Below are 375 nucleotides of genomic sequence, written 5' to 3'. Positions count from 1 at the left end.
ATTTCCGTAATACTTAATTTCTGCTGTCGCAGCCAGTAAGCGAGAAAGTCCCGAAGAAAGTCCACATCCAGCTTCTCACTTCGGTTTCCTGCCCGCTGCTCCTGCCCACCGTTTTTTCTCGTAACGTTAATTTCCTCTAATATTTTACGTCACCTTAAGTTTTGACGTCCCAGTTTACGTCATTTGCTCAAGGGCAATGAAACAACGTCGCAGCCCCTACGATAAGATCAGATCAACCCACGGTGTGTCGATCTTCCCTCCTAACCCCCGTCTTAAAGTAACTTGTCCGCTTACCAGCCATGCAGCCAAACACAGCGGAAAAAATGTTCATGAAAAAAAGTAGAGTATGAAACATGAGAATCAATCATGCTTATA

Source organism: Pomacea canaliculata, linkage group LG14 (assembly GCF_003073045.1).
Source record: "Pomacea canaliculata isolate SZHN2017 linkage group LG14, ASM307304v1, whole genome shotgun sequence".
Lineage (NCBI taxonomy): Eukaryota > Metazoa > Mollusca > Gastropoda > Architaenioglossa > Ampullariidae > Pomacea > Pomacea canaliculata.
The sequence above is the reverse complement of the archived record's forward strand: the minus strand, read 5'-3'. Positions refer to the sequence as shown.